Source organism: Bufo bufo, chromosome 3 (genome assembly GCF_905171765.1).
Source record: "Bufo bufo chromosome 3, aBufBuf1.1, whole genome shotgun sequence".
In the NCBI taxonomy this organism is placed as follows: Eukaryota; Metazoa; Chordata; class Amphibia; order Anura; family Bufonidae; genus Bufo; species Bufo bufo.
The window spans coordinates 159,571,637-159,580,887 of NC_053391.1; positions in this window are offsets into that span (position 1 = coordinate 159,571,637).

Consider the following 9,251-nt stretch of genomic DNA (forward strand, 5'->3'; position numbering starts at 1 on the left):
TTTTTTGCGGGATGAGGTGACGGTTTTATTGGTACCATTTTGTGGGACATACGCGTTTTTGATCACTTGGTGTTGCACCTTTTGTGATGTAAGGTGACAAAAATTGCTTGTTTTGACACAGTTTTTTTAAATTTGTTTTACGGTGTTCACCCGAGGGGTTAGGTCATGTGATATTTTTATAGAGCTGGTTTTTACGGACGCGGCAATACCAAATATGTCTATTTTATTTTATTTTTTCTATTTTAAAAAAAAATTAAAATTTATTCCTTACTTGGGGAATTTTTTTTTTTTTTTACATGTGAAACATTTTTTTTTATTTTTTTTTTTCAACCCTTTATTTTTTTTTTTTTTTTACACTTTTCGTCCCCCATAAGGTCATACAAGACCTCTGGGGGACATTTACTTCACTTTTTTATTTTTTTTTACACTATTGATTTCTCCTATAACTGGGGCTGACATAGGAGCCCCAGTTACAGGACAAATACACCCCCAGAGAGGCTGTACAGCAGCAATCCTGCGCTGTACAGCCTCAGTGCAGGGCTGATCGAGGTCTGTGAAAGACCTCACACAGCTCCTGCACTCTCCGGTCCCGGCGGTCACATGACCGCCGGGCCGGAACAGGAAGCGCACAGCGCTTCCTGCTCTGTATGCACATCGCTCGGTGAGCGCTGTGTATGCAGCGATCCAGAAGGCAGGGACACCTGGGCACTGTCCCTGCCTTCTCTCTGGGTTGCTCTGCTGTCACTGACAGCGGGCAACCCGATCAGCAGCTGCACGATTAGCGTGCAGCTGCAGTTTCTGAACGGACGTTCTGGAACGTCCATTCAGAAATAGAGATCTACCTCCCGGACGTTTATAGTCTATGGGCGGACGGGAGGTGGTTAATACAAAACAAGGAGACTGATTGGCACATATGAATATCTCTGTAGGGTAAATCCTGGTGACAGAATCCCTTTAACCTGTTACGGACACGGTGTACAGGTACGCCCTGATGTCCCGATACTTAAGGACACAGGGCGTACCTGTACGCCCTGTGTATTTCCGATCACCACCACGCGGCGGGCGGTGATCGGAACAAGGTGCCTGCTCAAATCATTGAGCAGGCACCTTGGTACAATGCAGAGGGGGGTCCTGTGACCCCCCCCCCCCCCCTTCCTCCGTGTCGGCGATCGCAGCAAACCTCAAGTCAATTCAGACTTGCGGTTTGCTGCGTTTCCGGGTTATTCGGGTCTCTGGTGACCCGATAACCTGGAATAATAGCTTCTGATTGGGCGGAGCGGAAGTTTTGAATTGCCGGAGCTCCTCTCCCCGTTCATACAGGTCCGTGGAGCGGGAGAGAGAGGAGCTCGGCTGGATTGTACGTTTTTTTGTGCCATCAGGCACACATCGGTGTACTTTGGAGAGGTATGGCTACTTTCACACTTGCGTTTGGGGTTCCGCTTGTGAGATCCGTTTGAGGGCTCTCACAAGCGGCCCCGAACTGATCCGTTCATCCCCAATGCATTCTGAATGGATAAGGATCCGTTCAGAATGCATCAGTTTGGCTCCGTTCCGCCTCCATTCCGCTCTGGAGGCGGACACCAAAACGCAGCTTGCAGTGTTTTGGTGTCCGCCTGGCCGTGTGGAGCCAAACGGATCCGTCCTGACTTACAATGCAAGTCAATGGGGACGGATCCGTTTGACTTTGACACAATATGGTGCAATTGCAAACGGATCCGTCCCCCAGTTTTCTCCAATCCGATGGTATATTTTAACTTGAAGCGTCCCCATCACCATGGGAACGCCTCTATGTTAAAATTAGGGTTGTCCCGATACCACTTTTTTAGGACCGAGTACAAGTACCGATACTTTTTTTCAAGTAGTCACCGATACCGAATACCGATACTTTTTTTAAATGTCATGTGACCGTTTTGGGGGATCTGTGGATGACGCACTGTCATGTGGGGGATCTGTGGATGGCACTGTTATGGGGGACCTGTGGATAGCACTGTTATGGGGGACCTGTGGATGGCACTGTTATGGGGGACCTGTGGATGGCACTGTTATGGGGGATCTGTGGATGGCGCTGTTATGGGGGATCTGTGGATGGCACTGTTATGGGGGATCTGTGGATGGCACTGTTATGGGGGATCTGTGGATGGCACTGTTATGGGGGATCTGTGGATGGCACTGTTATGGGGGATCTGTGGATGGCACTGTTATGGGGGATCTGTGGATGGCACTGTTATGGGGGATCTGTGGATGGCACTGTTATGGGGGATCTGTGGATGGTGCTGTTATGGGGGATCTGTGGATGGTGCTGTTATGGGGGATCTGTGGATGGCACTGTTATGGGGATCTGTGGATGGTACTGCTATGGGGTGGGATATCTGTGGATGGCATTGTTATGGGGTGGGGGGATCTGAGGATGGCATTGTTATTTGGTGGGGGATCTGTGGATGGTGCTGTTATAGGGGATCTGTGGATGGAACTGTTATGGGGAGGATCTGTGGATGACACTGCTATATGTCATCCACAGATCCCCCTCATAACAGTGTCCCCCAATACACCGGGCCCCGCCGCTCACCGAAGTATTTATAAACGTGAATCCTTATCCTGTTATTAAGTTGAACTAACGCTGCCCTCTCCCATGTTCCCCTGTATCCCCCTGTATCCCCACAGCACTTACTTAAGCTTCCATAGCAGGCAGAGCGGACGGCACCAGTAACGTCACTCACTGACGTCGCGCGTCTGCTCCGCCTGCTTCATTCATAAAGTGGGCGGAACAGGCGCTCTACGTCAGTGAGTGACGTTACTGCTGCCGTCTGCTCTGCCTGCTATTGAAGCTTACAGGGGGATACATGGGAACATGGGAGAGGGCAGCGTTAGTTCAACTTAATAACAGGATAAGGATTCACGTTTATAAATACTTTGGTGAGCGGCGGGGCCCGGTGTAAGAGTACAGTGACTGCACCGGGCCCCGCCCATAGTTACGGACTCCAGCCCCTCCTCTCTCCCGATGCTGCATCTTTGCCGGGCCGCAAAAATATTCATTGCGGGAAAAAAAAAAAGTATTCTATTTATGTATCGGGGCGGGGTATCGGCGGCTGAGTACCGCCGAGAAAACTCGGAATCGGTCCCGATACCGATACTAGTATCGGTATCGGGACAACCCTAGTTAAAATATACCATCGGATTTGAGTTAGATCGTGAAAACTCAGATCCGACAGTATATTCTAACACAGAGGCGTTCCCATAGTGATGGGGACGCTTCAAGTTAGAATATACTAAGAACTGTGGACATAACGGCCCCCTGCTGCCTGATCTCTTACGGGGGGTGGGGGGGGGGGCTGTGATCCGCACAATTAACCCCTCAGGTGCCGCACCTGAGGGGTTAATTGTGCGGATCATAGCCCCCTGTAAGAGATCAGGTGCTGCCAGGCAGCAGGGGCCAGACCCCCCTCCCTTCCCAGTTTTAAATTCATTGGTGGCCAGTGCGGCCCCCCCTCCCTCCCCAGTATTAAATTCATTGGTGGCAAGTGCGGCCCCCCCCTCCCTCCCCAGTATTCTATTCATTGGTGGCCAGTGCGGCCTCCCTCCCCAGTATTATATTCATTGGTGGCCAGTAGGCTCCTCCTACTGGTAAGTGAAAGGTCTGTGCGGCGCATTGCTTATAGCACAGACCTGTCACTTACCAGTAGGAGGAGCGCCCGGCTGGCCACAGACAGCGCAGGTAAGTATAATGCTTCTAAAATTGCTAAGTAACCATGGCAGCCAGGACTGCATTAGTGTCTTGGCTGCCATGGTAACCGATCGGAGCCCCAGCGATTAAACTGGGACTCCGATCGGAACTCTTCGCTGCCACCAATGATGGGGGGGGGGAGAGGGGAGGCCGCACTGGCACCAATGAATATAATACGAGGGAGGGAGGGGAACCGCACTGGCCACCAATGAATATACTGGGAGGGAGGGGGGGGGCCGCAATGGCCACCAATGAATTTAAAACTGGGGAGGGAGTGGGGTCTAGCCCCTGCTGCCTGGCAGCACCTGATATCTTACAGGGGGCTATGATCCGCACAATTAACCCCTCAGGTGCGGCACCTGAGGGGTTAATTGTGCGGATCACAGCCCCCTGTAAGAGATCGGGTGCTGCCAGGCAGCAGGGGGCAGTTATGTACACAGTTCTTTTAGTATATTCTAACTTGAAGCGTCCCCATCACCATGGGAACGCCTCTGTGTTAGAATATACTGTCGGATCTGAGTTTTCACAATGTGAAAACTCAGATCTGAAAAAGCAGTTATGCAGACGGATCCGTTCTGAACGGATGCAAGCGTTTGCATTATAGGTGCGGATACCAGACGGATCCGCACCGAACGCAAGTGTGAAAGTAGCCGTAGGCAGGGAGAGTTAGGAGTTTTTTATAGCAGTTTAGCACCCTGATCGGGTGTCTGGGGTCCACAGCACTTAGCTGTGTGACCCTAGACCCCACAGGGGTGCTGCAGCTTGACCCCCCGCCCCCACACACACATTTTTTTGGCGCGCAAGTGTTTTTTTTTTGTTTTTTTGCATGCGCTAACTGTGGCTGGCACTCTTAGCATCTGGCCACTGTTAGCGCATCGACCACCCCACCGCTGATCAGTGCGTTTAAATCTTTTTATTTTTTTTACACTTTCTGGGATTTTAAATGTTATTTTGTTATTTTTGTTTTTTTTCTGTTAGGTGTAGGGCAAAGTACGCGAACACCCATCCCCCACATACACACACACACACTCCCCTATGGCCCGACGGACATTCTCGGGCGAGGAGGCATACGCCCTGCTTGCCTCTGACTCCGAGAGCCCCAGTGAGGACGAGGATGACCCCACTTGTAATCCGCGTCCTCCTCATCATCTAGTGATGATAATGAGCCCCCAAGGCGGCGGAGACGCCGCCAGGCAGAGCAAGGGGACCGCCATGCCAGGGACCCTGTGGCCCACACTAGTACGAGCAGCTCTGGGGCTCCTACTAGTTTTCTGGCCCACCAGATAAGTCCACCTGAGCCCCCTACCGGTGAACTTGCATGGTGTACCCCAGAGCATTTTGAGCCCGTGATTCCTGATTTTGTTGGCCAACCAGGAATCCAGATTCCCACAGTGGGCTTCACTGAATATTACTATTTTAGTCTTTTTTTCAGTGACTACTTTGTGAATCTGATGGTGGAGCAAACGAACCGTACGCCCAACAGTTCATTGCTCAACACCCGGGCTCCTTTTTGGCTAGTGCCGGTGGCTGGACTCCGGTCAGTGCAGCTGAGATGAGGGCGTTTTGGGGCCTCGTTCTGCACATGGGCCTAGTCAAGAAACCCAGTGTCAGGCATTACTGGAGTGGGGACGTCCTTTACCAGACCCCACTTTACAGTACGGCCATGACACGTACCCGGTTTGAGGCCATCCGGAAATGCCTGCATAATGCAGCATGTCCCCCCCCCAAATTTTTGGAGGCCTATGTACCTAGAAGGGAGTTCGCGCTTGATGAGTCTCTCATTGCCCTCAAGGGGAGACTCATTTTCCGCCAGTATGTTCACTCTAAGCGGGCGAGGTATGGCGTGAAGCTGTACAAACTATGCGAGTGTATCTCAGGGTACACTTAGAAGTTTTGTGTGTACGAGGGGCGAGATTCCCGTATTCAACCCCCAGAATGTCCCCCCACTCTGGGTGTTAGCGGGAAATGTGTGGGACCTTATGCACTGCTAGATAAAGGTTACCACCTGTACGTGGATAACTTTTATACTAGTATCCCCTTGTTCCAGTCCCTCACCGCCAGATCCATGTCCGCTTGTGGGACCGTGCGGGAAAATCAACTCGGCTTCCCTACCCACCCCCTCCAGGTACCTATCCCCAGGGGTGAGACCCGTGCCCTTACCAGTGGAAACCTGTTGCTGGTCAGATATAAGGACAAGAGGTGATGTCCTTGTACTGTCCACAATTCACGGTAACGGCATCACCCCTGTCCCTGTGCGAGGTACCATGGCAACGGTCCTCAAGCCCGATTGTATCGTCGACTACAATCGGTATATGGGAGGAATTGATCTCTCTGATCAAGTCCTCAAGTCATATAATGCCATGCGCAAAACCCGGGCATGGTACAAAAAAGTTGCGGTCTACTTGTTACAGGTTGCCTTGTACAACTCTTTTGTCCTGTCCCGGAGCGCTGGCAATACAGGGAAATTCCTGCAGTTCAAAGGCCCTGATCTTTTCTGACCAGAAAAGAGCAGGCCGGAGTACCTCGGGAACTGGAGGCGCACGGATCGTCCCTGACGAACACTTTCCAGGTCTGGTCCCCCATACTGGAAAGAAGGGAAGGTCCCCAAAAAAGTGCAGTGTGTCACAGGAGGGGATACGGAAGGACACCACCACTCAATGTGACACGTGCCCCGATCTTTCGGGCCTCTGCATTATTGGTTGCTTCAGGGAGTACCACACTTCCATGGAGTACTAAATTTATAATCGCCTTACCCAATTTTAATTCCAATTTTCTGACAATCGAAAAAAAAAAATATATATTTTTTTGTAAAAATAAAAAGTAGACATATTAGATATCGCCGCATCCGTAAGAATCTTCTCTATTCAAATACCCCATAACTTAACCCCTCAGATGAACACAGTCAAAAAAATAAAATAAAAATGGTGCAAAAAAAAGGTATTTTTTTGGTCACCTTACATCACAAAAAGTGTAATAGCAAGCGATCAAAAAGCCATATGCCCCCCAAAATAGTGCCAATAAAACCGTCCTCTCATCCCGCAAAAAATGAGCCCCTACCTAAGATAATCGGCTAAAAAAAAACTGGGCATAACATTTTCAATAGATGGTTCCACAAAAACGGAACGAATACGGATGCATTTCCGTATGTGTTCAGTTTTTTTTGCGGACCCATTGACTTGAATGGAGCCATGGAACGTGATTTGCGGGCAATAATAGGACATGTTCTATCAATGGAGCATAAATATGAAAACGGAATGCATACGGAGTACATTCTGTTTTTTTACGGAACCATTGAAATGAATGGTTCCGTATACGGAACGCAAAAAACGCCCCGCAAAACGGGAAAAAAAAACGGTAGTGTGAAAGAGGCCTTAGACTGGAGATACTAAAATGTTTTTTTTTGTTTATAAAAGGATAATATAGTGTAAAACCTAAAAAAAAAAAAAAGTAGACATATTAGGTATTGCCGCATCCGTAAGAATGTGCTCTATAAAAATGACCCATGACCTAACCCCTCAGATGAACACGGTCAAAAAACTGTTATAAAATCGGTGCCAAAATAGCTATATTTTGGCAAATTTTTCATTTAAAACCGTTTTTCCAGTACAGCCAAACAAAACTTAATATTTATTACCCTGATTCTGAAGTTTTACAGAAACGCCCCATATGTGGTCGTAAACTGCTGTATGACCAAACGGCAGGGCGCAGAAGGAAAGGAACGCCGTATGGTTTCTGGAAGGCAGATTTTGATGGTCTTTTTTTTTTTGGCACCATGTCCCATTTGAAGCCCCCCTGATGCACCCCTAGAGTAGAAACTCCATAAAAGTGACCCCATCTAAGAAACTACACCCCTCAAGGTATTCAAAACAGATTTTACAAACTTTATTAACCTGTCACGAGGGTGTCAAGAACCACGCCTGACTCCGTTATACCCGGGGTCAGGAAGTCGCAGCGGTTGGCTGCGCGCTCTGTGTAAGATAGGGCTGTTTCCTTATGGTAGCTTTTTGGGTTTGCTTTGCAAACCCTTTTGGCTTACTCAGGGATCCGTAGATCCTTCTCCTCAGCTGTTCCTTGTCCAGCCACTCCCAACCTCCTTATATTCCCCTCTCACACTTCTCTGGTTGCCAGATATAGAGCTTCCTGCCTAGACTTCTATTCTGACCCTCTGGAGCTGTGTTGCTGCGTTCTCTGGTTGTTGGTCCAGAACGCTACCCTCCGGATCCCTGTTGGACCTTTGTGGTCTGCTGTGGTCGCCCACCTGGGTGTATGTGTTTGTCTGTATTGTCTGTCCTCTCCCTGGTGTTTCCCTCTTAGTGTCAGTGGTGCGGACTAGCGATCCCACCGGCCCGTTCACTATCTAGGGCTCATTTTAGGGAAAGCCAGGGTCTAGGCACGTGATCGCCGCACGGGTGAGGAACCCGTCTAGGGCAGTCAGGTGCCAGCCGCAAGGTGAGTCAGGGGTCACCACCTTTCCCTCTCCCTTGGGCAGGGCTTTCCCTTTTCCCTCCCTGTGTGTTACGCCGGTCATTACATTATATCTGGCCCTTATTTTGTGTAGGTAAAAAAAGAAAATTTTTTACCTACATAGAATCCAGTATGGATCAAATTGCTGCTCTGTCCAAACAATTTCATGGCCTGTTTTTGGAGGTGGCAGGATTGAAGGCGTCGGTCCTCCAGCAACAGCAGCAATTACAACTGACTGCAAGCCCAGCGATTGCTCATGGTAACCAGGTTGTTGCGGAACCCAAGGTCCCTCTCCCTGACAGATTTTCTGGGGGAAGGGACAAGTTTTTGACATTCCGTGAGGCCTGTAAATTATATTTAAACTGCGCCCTTACTCCTCTGGTAATGAAGAACAGCGGGTGGGGGTTGTTATTTCCCTGCTCCAGGGGGACCCGCAGTCCTGGGCGTTCTCTTTACCTACTGATTCCCAGGCTCTTCGGTCAGTGGATGAGTTTTTCGGGGCCTTGGGTCTCATATATGACGACCCTGACCGAGTCGCACTGGCTGAATCAAGATTACGGAGACTCCTACAAGGAGAGCGGCCGGTAGAGGAGTATTGCTCTGACTTCCGTAGGTGGGCTACGGATACCCAGTGGAACGACCCGGCTCTCAGGAGTCAGTTCTGCTCTGGGTTATCCGAAAGGGTTAAGGATGCGCTTGCATTATATGAGACCCCCTTTTCCCTTGATGCGGTTATGTCCCTTTCTATCCGAATAGATAGACGCCTTAGGGACAGGTTGAAAAAACCGGAGCAATTGGTAACCCCTCCCAAGCAGCAGTTAGTCTGTACGGACTTAGACGAGCCTATGCAGCTAGGAGGAACTACTCGTCAGGTCCGTCCTCCTGAGGCTCGCCGTAGGCGTGGGGTTTGTTTTTTATGTGGGGAGAGGGGTCATTTCATTAATGTCTGTCCTTCTTTCCTCAGAAACAAAAGACCGTCGGAAAACTACTAACCCCAGGCTGTGTGGAGGATGTCAGCTGGGGAGTATACGTTTCCTCCATAGGTACATCGCAATTTGTATTGCCA